Below are 15,096 nucleotides of genomic sequence, written 5' to 3' on the forward strand. Positions count from 1 at the left end.
TTTTTTTATTGAAAGCAGGAGAATAATTGCTGCCTGACCATAAAGTAATCCTGACAATGCCAAGGCTCAAAGATCCCACAGCTGTTGCTGCTGGAGCCTGTCTTGGCAGGACCAAGCTCACACTTTCCTCCTGCAATCACTTTCATGTCCCGTTTCATGGCCTGTAACCATGGTGGCACGGACTGTTCTGTCCTCCCCCAAATCCCTGAGGTTTTGGAATCCAACTATAGAGAGCTCCCCAGAGCGGATCCTGGGGTTAGACAGTTGGGTGGGCCCCCCTCCCCATCTCTCCTCTTTCTCAATGATTCTTTCCCCTTTTTTCTTGTCTTTGACTCTTTACTTCTCTCTTTCTCTCATTCTTTCTCAATCTCCTTTCTTCTCCTCCCTGGCACGCTCCCTCCTTTCTTTCCCTCTTTCTCTCCTCTCCTTTTACTTTCTCCCTCTGTCATGAACCCCTCTGTGCAGCGGAGCGCCTGGCTTTCCCCCGGGGTCCCTGCAGGTGTCGCTGTCCGGTTTGTAGGCCGCTGGCTGCGGGCTGAGTTGCTCACTCCAGGCCGGGGATTGACAGGCCGGGCGGGCAGGACTGGAGGAGGAGGGGCAGCCAGACACAGAGAGGCAGCCAGCGCGAGAGAACCCGCAATCCAGCCAGCGCCGCCTCTGCCTTTTCAATCCGCAGCCATCCGGCTCCCCGAGCCCCCATCTCCCCTCCTGACTCGGCTCCCCAGGCAGACCCGGCTCCCGACAACCACAACCGGTGGGTATTGGGGCCGGCTGGCGGGGCTGAGGGGGTTTATTCGGGGGGGTTGGTGCGGCGGGGGGATGGGACAAGGCTGCCCTAAAATGGAGCCTGAGCCAGAGGCTGCCCGGAGGGAACCAGCCCCCCCCCGCGGCTCATGAACACTGTTCCGTCTCCCCCCAGCCCGGAGCGGGCCCCCCCCTGCCCCGAGCCCCGCACCCCAAAGGCCGCTTGGCCGAGGCGGTCAGTGCCCGCTGTTGGCCCAGCCCGCTCCCCGCTCCAGCCCCCGAACAAAGAATGGGGCTGAGCCCCGTGGGGCTGGGGGGCATGTCAGGGGGGTGGGGGCCGGGCGATTTGCCTCTCGTCTGCCCCGGCCGAGGGGGCTGTTGGATTCTGGAACTAGCCCCTGTGACGGTGGTTTGGCGTCTGCAAAAACCAGTCGGGGATGGAGCCTCCCTCCGTTAATAGCAGATGTGGGGCCTGTTAGGCCACCCCACGCCTAGCCAGGGGGAGAGGGGCGTAGGGGTGTGGGGGTCGGGTTCAAATGTCAGATCTCTCATCAATAGGGGGGGCTTTGCCCGCTTGGATTTTGTGTGGGGGGGTTTAAAAACCCGTGTTTAGCCCCATTGTTTTGGTTCTGCGCTCCGGTCATGGGAGGCCTGGTGTGTGTGTGTGTGTGTGTGTTTTGCTGCTGCTATTAAAACTGCTAAACCCTCCCCCATCTGGGATTATAAAACTATACACGCTACACAGCATCCTGCCCCCCCCCCAACCCCCCCTGCTCTGCTACGGCACGGGCGATGGTGTATGAAATAGTTATTTCTATTTTCAACCGCCTTTGCAGAAAAGAAAACAAAAATCGACTAGGTAATAACAAACACACGCTGTTAAATTAAACACTCTTGATTTTACAGTGAAGAGATTCTTGTTGCAATGTATGTTTCAACACCACATTTCAACAAGACATCTCAGTTTTGCAGCCCCGATTGTTTTATTGTTGTATTTATTGTAGCTGTGCAAAGACCAGACTAAGAGCTGAAATGGAGCTTGTGGAGGAGTGTTTACAATGCAGCTTCTAAGGCTGTGACATGTAGTGGGGATGTTTCTTGTGTTTTGATGCTGAATCTTGGAAGATGTGGTTTTTAAAAAATATATTTTTTTATTGTTAGCAAAGAATTTACTTTTCTTTTTCTGGTTTCTGGGAGGAGATGAAAGTCCTGAAACAGGTCTTGGCTCGATATGTAATGTTTTTTCCATGCATCTTATTAGAGTTTGTGGATGTTTTGATTAGCAGAACTGTGTGGGCTTTGGTTTGAGTGGTTGCAAACATTCTTTGATCCTGAGTTTTGGGTTTTGTTATGAAATGTTTTCTTCATAGCTTTGTGTAGAAAAGGCTCTGTATGTAGAAAAGGTGATAGAGGAGGAGAAATTTTGGAAGCAGTGATTGTATTTGATGGATTAATACTTTCATATAATGAAGCATTTTTATTTTAATGGTACTAGTGTTTGGCATAATATAAACAGGCTATGTAAATATTCAAGGCCCTGTGTCTCTTTCTAGAGACTGGGGGATGGGATGGGCATTGATACTGAAAGGTTCGATACTCCCTTTTCAGTACTAGCAGAGGATGCCCCTCACCTTGCAGAATTGAGTCCTGATTAAGGATTTGTAAGTTAGTTTAGAACTTTCATTGCAGTGGTGCCTAGATGCCTCAACTAGATCAGGCCCCATTGTGCTAGGCACTGTACAAACATAGAAAATGACAGTCCCTGTCCCCAAAGAGCTTGCATTGGAGTGTTGGGCTCTGACAGGTGGATTTGCCAAATATAAATTTAGAGTCAAAATGCCCTGGGGCAGAGAGGTTGAAAGTGGTGGGTGGTGCTGCTCTCATTGTGCTCTGTTAGGCCAAGCCCCTGAGTAGCTAAAACTTTTAACTGCAGTTTTGCTATAGATGAATTGGCCCTGATTCTGTAAGGAACTACAAGTGGATCAAACCTTAGGCCTATGCAGAGCCCCATTGAAGTCAGTGGTGTTCTGGGTGGGTGGAACGGTCATGTTGCTCCTCACAGTACTGAGATTTTTTCCCATTTGTTTTTATATTTTTGAGGTGTGAAGGATTAATAACCGATCTTCAGTGTTATTCTCTATTTTCATGATGACCAGTCTGAAATGTGCTTTTTCTTTAAGGCAAATGAAGACGTCAGGTTAAAAATTACATTAAAAAATCCATAGAGGATTGGGAAAATTTGAGGAATTAAAACCAAATGTATCTTTCACCATTGCTTCTGAATTTTTCTTTTTGGACTTAATTTGGCTTGGACATTGAAGATAAGCTGGTCTGTTTCACTTTTTAGTCACTTTCACTGTTTGGTTCTTTACCCTAGTCCAGTGGATGCTGCACAGGTTTCAGGGCAAATTTTAAATGGAAACAAAACTGTTTTGAAATATATAAAAATATGATTACATAATTTTGTTTTCACTTAAAGCATTGTCCTGAGGTGCAGCTGGATGCAGAGTTCACTTTATAACTCCAGTCAGGAGTTTAGTCTGTAACTTGTGGTTTTATTTATTTACCGTTTCACAGAATCTATTTTGAGTAGAAATGGCTACATTAAATTTTTCTTAATTCACTGAATATTTTGTTTGGTGTTAAATCCAACCTTGCAACATTTGCAAATGAAACATCGTACCTCTTTGCTAGTGCCTGAAACCCAGAAAGTGAAATTATTTTGTCCAAGCTGGTTGAAGCACAAAAAGTGTAAAAAAAAAAAAAACAAAAAAACAAACAAACAAAAAAACCAGGGAAAAGTAAATGGAGGTTTTAAAAAAATCTTAGTTTTTAACCTGAATAATTCAGGTAAGGAATTTAAAAAAAAAAAGACTTTTTACGACCCTTTTAGTATTAGATTTTATTAAAGCTTTTTCCAGCACGTAAATTTAGGAACTAACTTCCATTGAACAGTGTGCTAAAATAAATAATACTTATCAAAACATTATGACTTGTCAGACTGGGATAGTATTAGAATCCACGTTTGCACTGTGCCTGCTACCATGGAGCCTGATCTCTGGTTGGAGTATTTGAGTGCTCGTGTAATATAAAAATCTCTAAGATCTCTATAGAGTGCTGGTATTTTTGCATAGCCACCAACAGCATATTAGGTCCTGATCCTGCAAGTTGTCCCAGATGAAGTACAGCTTGCCAGATCAGGGCCATAGTTTTGGGTGTCGCAGTAGGACCTCTTTGAAATACAGTGTGTATTCTATTGTTCCTTTCACAAATAATCAGCTGTTTGGGGTTCACATTTATCAGTTGCCCAAGATTTCCATTGTACTTATCCAGGTAATTTAATGTACTTTAGGACCAGTAGGGTTAGGACTCATGTTGCAGTAGTACTTAAATCATGACAACCTTATTATTTATTTTTTCGCGGTACAAAGAGATCTCACTGTAGCAAGACTTCCTTTTGTGGCTGCCCAAATTGAAGTGTGTGGGGGGAGAACTTCTAGGATAGTAAATGTTAATTTGAAATAGGGGAAGGATGAATAGGCTAGTAATCTCACAGCTCCCTAGTTTGACTAGCTTGTCATTGGGAACAGAAAACACATAAATGTGGGTCTTTCAGATATTTGTCACATGGCCCCATAGAAACATTCTGAACAGGTAAAAGCTGGTGAACTGTAAATCTCTTCTTCCTAAGCACAACTTTTTGGATAGCTATTGAAATAAACTGACTTTTCATTACTAAAACAAACATAATGCACTCCCAAAAGTTTCTTCCAGGGGAAGATGTGTGCAGATTTGTGACTGCAACACAAGTTTGTTTGGATAAAAACTTTTTCCAGTGAAGAATAAATGTGGATAAAGCAGAGGGCTATAATATAATGTTATAACTCACTGAAACATGACTTGGTTTCATTATGAGAGATTGTCAGAAACTTCTTATGTAGCATTCAAGAGCTCTGTGTGTGGGTGTGTATACATGTAGGTTTAAAGTAGGAAATAGGTTTTGGTCATGTTGGTGCAGAGATGAGGGAGCTGTATGTTTTGGAGCAAAATTGTTAGAAGGTTTGTATGTGTAAAACTTGAATTTGTCAGGAAGCCGTAAGACCACATCTATAGTAGGCCTGAGCCTTTTCCACTAGCAACAGCGCTTTTGTATTTGACTGTGGAACAGGAGGGGATTGGCATCTCTTGAGTTGCTGTGCTAAAAGATCTGTAGGTACAAGACAGCAAGGAAACTAGTGCAATTTTGGAGCTGCAAATGCAGAGGCCTGTGGAGGTGATCATCATCCCCTGTGACTCTGGTGCAGCTGCATCTAGAATATATTGTCCAGTTTTGAGCACCTGTATTACCAGGAAAGTGTTGACCAATTAAGGGGAGCAACAAAAACTCCTAGAAGGCAGCAGGCATTGATTTAGGAGGAAAGATTAAAAGGGCCACATCTTGACTGAGTGTGAGAAAAGGTGATTAGAGTTATCCTGAGGATGTAAAAATCAAAGAGAAAAAGGAGTTATTTTGGGTGGTACATAAGGAAATAACTTGGAGTTATGGGATGAAATTAAGGTGGGGGAATCTAGGAAATCTTTCTGATAGTGAGATGAGCTGGCAGCTCTTGACAAATCATCCATTGTCACTAGCAGGAAGACTTACTCTATTGTATACCGATGCTTGACATGAGCACAGGGCTTGTGGTTGGCTGGAATGGAATGTTTGAAGCTTCCCGGGAGTTTCTGATATATAGCAGTAAAGCTAACAGACTGCAGAATTAACACCCCATTGAAACAAACGGTGGAGGGATTTAAGGGAATTCTCCTCCTATGTAGCTGCACAGGACTTTCTTGCAGTGGAGCTGGGATAGATCTACTGCAAGGAGTAGTTGGGGACAGGGTTCAGGAAGCCTGCATTGGATATGTGTGTGTCACATACAGTTCATGAGGGTCCTGCGTGCCTTTCTACAATGGGGATTTAGTGTCAGGGCTGCTGCTATGTAGCTTTGTCAGGTATCTCCACCTACATGTGGTGCAAGGGCAGGTGCAAATGTGCAATAGGCTACTCTAGTCTTGAGGCTGGAGTAGCAGTCCTGGAGTGGGCTGAAGGGCAGGGATAAAGAATTTCTCTCCTGCTGTGCCAGCATTTGGGCTTAGGCAGTTCATATGTCTCTGGTTCATTATGTTTTTCTGAATTTACAGAAAAGCAATGCCCCATCAAGTCACATCCTGGAGAGTTTTCTTCATAGCCATAAGGGCGAGAAGCTTAATTTTTGGAAAAGCTGAATATCAAGCCCCCAATTAACCAGGGGCAGTTTCTTGCCGGTCATTGATGAGTGCACCCTTGATATTGTGCTAATTGTGTCATTGTTCTGCAATCAAGAGGAATATAGCATTTTATCATGCCACAAGATTATACCAAATACTTAAGGCAGTGTACAGGGTGAGCCATCTAGAATGTTTTCAGTATTCTGCAGACCAGGATACTTGCTGTAGACTATAATTGAATCATGTGCAGGCCGTCCTACAACATTCAGGAAGGCAGTGTAAGACAGTAGAGAGAGGTACACCAGGAGTCAAGAGACATGGGTTTTGTTCCTGGCTTTGCCACTAATCCACAGTCTGCAAGTCACTTAGATCCTCTGTTTTCCTATCTGTAAAGTTGATAGGATGCTTACCCGCCTTTGTAAAGTGTTTTGTAAATCCACACATGAAAAGGCTATGTAAATGAGAAGTATGAATATATGGGTGAGATGTTTCTCACTTCCTATCCCGCAGTGCTCAGTCCAAATGTCCTGCATACAGAACACAGCTGCTTTTCAGAAGACCTAAGCAGAGCTTTTAATTATTCCAAGCATGTTAAAAGTGCTACTCACACTATAATATGAAAACAACAAGGAGTCTGGTGGCACCTTAAAGACTAACAGATTTATTTGGGCATCAGTTTTCGTGGGTAAAAACCTCACTTCCTTGTATCTGTTGCCCTTTCCCTATTAAGCACTTTCTCTAATTCATGGTTGATTAAAAAAAAATCAGTGATTAATTTTTAATTTGTTTTTTTAATTAGTTTATTTTAAATATATTTTTCAAGTTTAAAAAATAAAGTTGAAATTTAAAATTAAATTTGAAATGGACAACTTTTGTTAAGGCTTTACTTTATTATAATCTACTAACATAATTTAAATTAAACAAAAGTATTAAGTAGTACATGTTTGCTGCCAAATTTTAAAGAAAGTCAAACCACTGAACTGGTGGAAGAAGTCACTGGTTAAGTACCCGGAACAGAGAGTTTGTTGAAGTGCTAAACCAGCCTTTGACAGCAGTAGCATCTTCTGGAGGTGCAGAGAGAATAATTGATTAATTTCAGTTTATGTAACTAGTTCAGCTCAATGTCTAATTCATTCAAAGTTGAGAAACTGGGAGCTGAAAAAGAAAGTAAGTTTGTTTTCTCTTCCAACTACGAATAAAAACTAGGCATGAAAGGATGAGATCTACTAGTTCTAAAATCTTGAAGGACGTGAACATAAAAATGGCCATACTGGGTCAGACCAGTGGTCCAGGTAGCCCAGTGTCCTGTCTTCCAACAATGGCCAGTGCGAGGTGCTTCAGAGGGAATGAATATAACAGGCGATCATTAAGTGATCCATCTCCTGTCATCCACTCCAAACTTCAGACAGTCAAAGATTGGGGACACCCAGAGCATGGGGTTGCATCCCTGACCAACTTGGCCAATAGCCATTGATGGACCTGTCCTCCATGAACTTACATAATTCTTTTCGAACCCCATTACAGTTTTGGCCTTCACAACATCCCCTGACAAAAAGTTCCACAGGTTGGCTGTGCATTGTGTACTTCCTTTTGTGTGTTTTAAACCTGCTATTAATTTCATTGGGTGACCCCTGGTCACATGGTGACCAGAGATAATCAGTTTAGTTCGCTAATTACCAGTAATACTTCCTTTGTTTAATAAATTAGTTTTAAATACAAAACATATTTTGGTAAACTTTTGATATACTATTTTTTGTTATATATCCATCCCATTTAATGTACTTTTAGTTAATAAAAACAAATAAATGCTTTTAAAATATATGTTGTTAATCATCATTTAGTAAATAAGAAATGCATCATTCAACATTTTCTAACTATATAAAATATATAAAAATTAAGAATCTGAATAAATGTAAGTTAAGCTATATGGTTGCTTACATAAATGTATATAAATATAACATATCCTGTTGGTTAGCAAAAAGCAGCACCAAATTTAGCATGAAGGCTATAATTGCAAATCAATATGTTTTAATGGTTACCAGCCAATGAGAATCCACCTTTCTTCAGGAAAATAACTGAAAAGTACAAATTCAAAACACAAAACCAGTGATTGAAATTGAGGTTTCTTACTTGACGATTTAAATCTCGCTAATCTAAATCAATCTGCCCTGCTCTAATTTCCCATGGATCTCAATGTGCATATCCAGTGCAACCAAGTGTTTTGAATAACTGGCTACATGTAAACCAACGGTGGGGTGAAATGCGGTATTATAATGGTTTTTTTTTTTTTAAAGGGAAAGGATTGGAAATACTTTTTTAGGAACTTACATCTCAGATACTGTAGTATTTGAACTACAGACTTGCCTGAATTGCTGTGAATTTTATTTGTAGTTTGACCCAACTGTTTCAACAGATTTGATGAATGTGGGAAACCAGAAAAAGTTGAAATAGAGAATGATTTATTCATCTCCTTGCCAGTGCAGTATTGTTCCTTACAGTACACGTACTAGTACTTTGTCCTGTCTAGTTCTAAAGGTGGCAGGCAATGGGACTCTCACCATTTCCTGTGGAGAAGATTTTATATTCAAATCAACAGGGCTTGACAAATCCACTCAGCAATGGCAAGTAAGAAACTTTCCCTTGTATATATTGTGGTGAGGACTTGGCCTTTAATCTCTGTGGATTTGAAACTATTTTTTTGTCTTTAGACATTATGGTTGTGAAGATAACCAGAGTGTAAGCTAATTCAGTGTAGTCAGGAGACATCCTGAGGGGGTGGAGAGGTATAGGCTACCTAATATCCAAATCTTGTGAAGCTGAGCTCTTTGGTCTATAGGTGTGGTGGGTCATATTCTTGACATGGACTTCCAAAATCCTACCTCAGTTGTGTGCAGAGGAAACAAATTGATTTTGTGTGGCCTCTAATGATCCCTTTCCCATTTGTCCTGACCCCTATGTGTGCTAGTGTCATACGCAATAAATTTCCAGGCTTGTCATCTACTGAAAGACTCATCAAGAGTTGTGTTTTATTAGCTTACTACTAGCTAAAAGTTGTACTGTCCCATGGGTGTAGTAATTCATAAAGTTGGGTTGGGGGAGCTGAGAACTTAAAATTTGGACTTAAACTATTCTGAACAAAAAGAGCTGTCAACCTTGCTTGTAGCTGTTTCCATCACTTCACATTGACTTAAGACATTCTAGGCCTCAAAATAACAGTTCTGGAATCTCATTATATCGGTTTTATTTCTCTCTTTATGCTGTAAGTGCAATTATCGGAGTGTGGCTTGTCTGTCTTCAAAACATGCCCTTCCCTAGGTTAAATGAATGCTTCCTCTTTTCCCATCCACCTTAATATATTTCAGTACTTACAGACTATACCTCGTACCTCTGGTCTTCAGCGTGTATCAAGATCACCAAGGTGACACAGTGCACATACAAATGAATATCATGGACGCTACATTCAAGGCCTCCATAGGGCTTTAGCTAGTGCATGGTATTTATTTGTATTTTGATGCTGGAGATGTTGTTTTGTGTTTTTAGTTACTTAAGTAGATCAGTTTTATCGTAAAGCACCTGGGTTACTTGGCTGGATAGACTCTCTCTATAATGATTTTCAAGTAGAAGGAAATACGTGGGCTCCATGTGGCACATTGGAAGAATTTATTAGCTTAAATTATTGAATTTTTAAAGTTGACTGGTCAGTCGTGGAAATCACTGTGACTCTGAGTTGCTGATAGGTGTAACAACCTGAGCAGTTGTGCACCTGTTATAACTTGAGATCAGTTCATGCTCACTTGTAGTTATGGGAGCACTCCTGCTGCCTTCAGTGAGCTACTTGCATGGGGAAGAGTAGCTGGCTTTGGCCCATTGTCTCTATTTTAGATTTTCATACAGTGTAATTCTCTTCTGAAGGACATTATTGTCAGATACGCAACAGAACTACCATGTCAGTTTTTCTCTCCTCTTCGGTTTTTCTTTACAACCATTGCTCCTTCATGGATTTTTCTACTTTTCTTTCCTACCCAGTAGTCCCCATGCTTCTGAGGCTTCAGTAGTGAACAGTTAGTGTGTTGTTATTTATAAAACTATAAGTGTTTAAGGTCCTTTGAAAGGGGCCCTGGAGTGAGAATCAGGAGACCTGAACTCTTCCTTAGGCCACTGAAGTGACTTGCTCAAGATCACACAACACTTCCCTCTGTGCCTGAGTTTCCCTAGCTGTAAAATAGGGATAATGATACTAACCCTCCTCTGTACATCACTTGAGATCCCAATAAGAGCTAAATATTGTTTGTTATTGAAATGTTCAAATACCTAAATACTTAATTAAAAATATTCTATAGCCCATGTGAAGTCTGGGGTTAAAGTATGGTGAGTCCATCCTAATAGGTTGTGTGGGAGAAGCATATAAATACAGGAGGTGCTCAGTTTGGTTTTAATTTGTTTAATCATGAGAAGGCCTGTTCTTTTGGTGCTGAGGGAGTGAGGATGTTGCATCTCCATGAGCTCTTCCCTGGGTGTTCAGCTCTCACAGGAATTTCAGCAGGGCAAGGTGGAAGGCAAATGACTTTTAGAAAATATAGTAGTACATGTGCTGAATCCTCCAGGTGTTCGCTTTGGGAGAGCTCAGAGCATATATACAATTTTAAGTGTAAACATTTGCACTTAAATAACACTCCTCTTCTTTGTGCTTTAAAGACAGCTTGCAAAACCCTAGGTCACTTCCCCAGGTACAAAAGAAAGAGAGAGACTTGTGGAAGTCACAGGTGGTTCTCACTTGACTGAGCTGCTCTGACCTTTTGAGGTTTGGCTTCTGAAGTATGAAATGTGAAATGTGTGCTTGTTGCATTTGTTTCCATTTGGGCCTGGCTAACTTGCACTGATCAAGTGGTTTCAGGAAGTCACAGCTTCTAGCCTAGTAATGTTTGTTATGTGAATAAGATTTGTCAGAAGTTACTGACATTTGCAGATGCTGCTAAATTGGTCCATCTTATCAGACATCCCGCCTCCAGCAGTAGCCAATTCCTGATGCTTCAGAGTAATGTGAAACCCCTGTAATGCATCTGCCTAACTGAAATTAGAGGGCAGGCGTCCCCCTTTCCTGACACTCGGATAACTAGTTCATTCCTTAAAGCATGAAATTCTTAGTGCAGGAGACTAGTTCTTTTTCCCCACAAAACTGAAGGCTGGTCCAGGTCTGCACTTTCGTACCGGCATAGCTTTGTTGGTCAGGGTGTGTGGGGGAAAAAACACACCCCTTAGAAACCTAGCTATGTAGACAAAGCTCCCAGTGCCTAAGAGGGCTTCTGTTGGTGTAGCTAACATTGTATGGGGAAGTGATGTTCTTATACTTGGAGAACTCCTTCTCTTGGTGTATGCTGCACTACACTACAGCACTATGCTGGCATATGCTCAATAGTGTACCATAACCTGAGTTCCTGACTGATGGATTGCTCTCAGGGAAGGAAGGATGGACCTTGAAATATCTCTCTCAGCTGTATGAACCCAGGATCTTGTATGGATCTCTTTCTCTGCATGAGCTGCACACCAATACACAGGCTGGATTTACCTAGCTTTTCCTCTTCATCTTAGCCCTCAATTACTGGAGGTCAGGGCCTTCCCATGTATAACACTGTTTATCTACTCCTTGTGGAGAAGCAGGAGCCACAGAGGTTACTAATGGACCTGCTGTGCTTTTTTGCATAGATACAGGCATGCTCCACTGCCAGACTCTTCAGTCTGCACAAGTGACCCTTTATTACTCAGGTGGAAGGTGGGCTGTGAATCCATGCACCCAGACTTCTCTTCTCAGTCACAGGTTTGAGACAGTGGCCAGTAATGGATGCTTCAGAGGAAGGTGCAAGAAATCCCATGGTGACCAACTATGGAGTCATTTGGTCATAAGGGAGTTTTGTTCCTGATGCCCTCAGTTGTCATGAAACATGAGGATTTACATGCTGCTTTTGTACAAACAAAAAACCCCCAAACAAAACAGATGTTGTTATGAATGTCCTCATTAACAATATCAGTGTCTATCCTTTTTTAATCCCACTAATCTATTAGCTTTATTATTTCATGGCAATGAATTCCAAAGTTAAGTGTGCATTGTGTATAAAGGTATTTCCTTTTATCAGTTTTCAGTTAGTTGCTTTTGAGTTTCGTTGGTTGTCCCAAGGCGCTGATGTTATGAGAGAGGGTAATTAGGTGCACTTTATTTACCTTTTCTGTACTGTTTGTTATTTTGTATACCTCTATCCTATCTCCTCTCTGAATTGAACAGTCCCAGTCTTTTCAATCATTCATCATACAGAATTCCCTCCATGCCTCTAAGGGTATATCTACACTACCAGCTGGATCGGTGGGCAGTGATCGATCCAGAGGGGATTGATTTATCATGTCTAGTCTAGACATGATAAATTGACCCCTGAGCATTCTCCCGTCGACTCCTGTACTCCACCACCGTGGGAAGCGCAGGCACAGTTAACGGGGGAGTATCAGCAGTCGACTCACCACGGTGAAGACACCACGGTAAGTCGATCTAAGTACGTTGACTTCAGCTACGCTATTCACGTAGCTGAAGTTGCATAACTTAGATCGATTTCTGCCCCCCCCCTCCAGTGTAGACCAGGCCTTAGTCATTTTTACTGGTCATTTTTAAACCGCCTCAATTTCTGCAATATCCTTTTTGAGCTATGGTGACCAGTATTGCAGGCAGTATTCCAAGTCAGGTCGTACAGTTGAGATATATAATGGCATTGTAATGTTTGCAGTATTATTCTGTATCCCATTCCTTATGCATCCTAACATTTTGTTAGGTTTTATGACTAGTGCTGTAAACCAACCAGAGTCTTCGTTGAAGTGTCCTGATGTCCAGGTCCTTTTCCTGTGTGATTATACATAGTTTAGAACAGGGGTTCCCACAAGAAATTTTTTGGTGGCCTCAGAGTGCGACCACCAACTCTTGTTGGTGCCCACTTTGACGATTTGTCCTAAAATATTTATTTAACTTCAGGAAAAACAAATAAATATGCACATCCAAGTCATGGTAATTTATTTATGTAGGGTTTTTTGCAGACACAATAATAAAAATAATGTACAGTTGTTTCTATTCTTTACTGGACCTAAACAATAGAAACAAAATAAGGTGCTTTGCACATTCTTGTCTTTTTGTTGTTTCTTTTGCTTTTTTTGCCCCCCCCCCCCTTTTTTTTTAGACTTGCTAGCTAGTAAGGCTGCTGCTGTGAAAACTGATATTTGTATGTATCACTTTTCATAGCAGACTTACTAGTTAGCTGGGAGGCAGTGAAAAGTGATATTAACAAACATACAAATATCACTTTTCACAGCAGACTTACACAGCCCCGGGAAGCCAGGGGACAAATTAAGCTGTGCATGGAGAGGTGGGTAGGGAGGCACTGGGGGTCAGGGGTGATGGGGTGGGGGTGGGTGGGAAGACCTCGGGACTGGAGTCTGAAGCCTGATTCCCTGCGCAGAGCCTGATGCCCACCACCCCAGGGCTGATGCCGGAAGCTTGAGCCCCACCACCCCTTGGAAGGTGGGGAACTCACGCCTGCTCCTCTGGCATTTGTGACTCCAAATGTGCACATCTACCAATGTGATATATGCCATCCTGTGCCAGCAATGCCCCTCTGCCATGTACATTGGCCAAACCGGACAATCTCTACGCAGAAGAATAAATGGACACAAATCTGACATCAGGAATCATAACATCCCCATACCTGCCGCCCCCCCCATTTCTCCCCCCCCCCCCCCCGAGTGTGCCGCGTTCCTGCTCCTCTGCCTACCTCCAGGCACTTCCTGCTGCAAACAACTGTTTGGTGGTGCTTTCCAGGAGGGAGGAGCAGGGAGCTGCGTACTCAGGGGAGGAGGTGGAGAAGAGGCGGGGCAGGGCCGGGGATTTGAGGTAGGGGTTGGAATAGGGGCAAGGAGGGGGTGGAGTTGGGGTGGGGACTTTGGGGAAGGGTTGGAAGAGAGAGGATGGGGTGGGGCCTCATGGAAGGGATGGAGTGGGGGCGGGGCCGGGGGCAGCGAGGTGTGTGTGTCAGTGATGTGGCCCGTGTGGTCATTTGAGTTTGAGATTCCTGTGTTAGACTGACCTCACACTTAGTAAGGCAACTCACATCTTTTCATGTATTTATACCTGCTCCTCTATTTTCCACTCCATGCATCTGATGAAGTGAGTTGTAGCCCATGAAAGCTTATGCCCAAATAAATTTGTTTGTCTCTAAAGTGCCACAAGGACTCCTCGTTTTTTTTGCTGATACAGACTAACACGGCTACCTCTCTGAAACCTGATTTAGACAGACATCTAGCAGAGTATTCTGTTTCTGCTGTGACACTGGGATTTTGTAGTCTATTATTATCACTTATTTGTATTACAGAAGTGCATAGGATCCAAGCAAAAACAGGGTCCCACTGTGCTAGCCATTGTACAAATACACTAATAGACAGCCCCTGCCCCAAAGATCTTGTGATTTAAATAGACAGAACAGACAGGATAGGATAAAGGAAAGGGATATAACACAGATATAGTTATTTAATTGGCTTCCATAGTCTTTTTGAGCAAGACCATCCAATAAAATGGCTTCCCTCCCTTCCCCCCCCCAAGATTAAATATTAGAGTAGAGAAATTTGGGTGTTTTGAGATCTTGAGTTCATTGTAATGGCTGTATCCTGCGTTAATGGCCCCAAGCAGAGGCCAAAGAAAAGGGCTACCGTCAGGCCGCCAGCTTCCAGGTGTTGCAATCAGCAGGTGCCAGCTGGCTGCAGTGTGTGTTTTAATAACCATACAGGAGGGTAATTCATTTCTTCATGTGTTTGGATTTTACATGGGAGTCACCAGGCTGGGAAATCTTTTAAGATGCCCGTCTGGATCCCAGGTCTGGCTGTCTGACGGGAAAATACAGTTGTCTCAAGGTAGCTTTTGGAGTTCCAGGCAGGTGCACTCTTTCCAAAGTACAGCAGAGGACCCAGCTGGCTGGAGAAACCAGGAGAAGAATTTAGCAGGGTAGGTGGGAAAATACTGACTTTCGATGGCCTTTGCACAGACTTCGAGGTCTGAGGGTCGGTGTTTTATCTTCAGTC

General features: G+C 42.7%; 1 protein-coding gene across 20 annotated transcripts in view; it reads left to right on the forward strand.

Moving 5' to 3' along the window:
* Positions 1 to 510: 510 nt before the first annotated feature.
* PRRC2B (proline rich coiled-coil 2B) overlaps positions 511 to 15,096 on the forward strand; it is a 63,814-nt gene continuing 49,228 nt past the window's right edge. For 16 of the 20 annotated variants that reach the window (XR_006175389.2, XR_006175390.2, XR_010593642.1 and 13 more), the window contains exon 1: positions 533 to 754. The gene's annotated coding sequence lies outside the window, so the exon portion shown is untranslated. Of the gene's footprint in view, positions 755 to 15,096 lie in introns of all 20 variants that reach the window. The other 4 variants (XM_042854281.2, XM_065572407.1, XM_008169148.4 and 1 more) reach the window with 3 other exon arrangements.

Source organism: Chrysemys picta, chromosome 18 (genome assembly GCF_011386835.1).
Source record: "Chrysemys picta bellii isolate R12L10 chromosome 18, ASM1138683v2, whole genome shotgun sequence".
Taxonomy (NCBI): domain Eukaryota; kingdom Metazoa; phylum Chordata; order Testudines; family Emydidae; genus Chrysemys; species Chrysemys picta.